Source organism: Penaeus monodon, chromosome 20, assembly GCF_015228065.2.
Source record: "Penaeus monodon isolate SGIC_2016 chromosome 20, NSTDA_Pmon_1, whole genome shotgun sequence".
In the NCBI taxonomy this organism is placed as follows: domain Eukaryota; kingdom Metazoa; phylum Arthropoda; class Malacostraca; order Decapoda; family Penaeidae; genus Penaeus; species Penaeus monodon.
In genome coordinates, this window is record NC_051405.1 from 19,977,957 (window position 1) to 19,978,270 (window position 314).

Sequence of the window (314 nt, forward strand, 5' to 3'; positions counted from 1 at the left end):
AATCATTTTCTCTTTTGTCTGTCTATCTTACTACATGTCTATCTATATGTATCTCTGTTTTACCCTATCTACAGCTGAGAAAAGCCAAATAATCTCCATTAATTAATCAAGAACACGAGTGACGAAATAAAAATCTGAAAAAGATAAATACATAAACTCCACCTCCTTTCTTTTCTCCTAAAGATTATTTGCCTCTTGGAGTCAAGTTGCAAATTTTCACAAAGCGAATGAGATGAGAAGAAAAGTTTAGCTGCGAAATATATATATATATTTTTTATGTTATATTTCGCCCTCGTTCTTAGCTGCTCTTACGC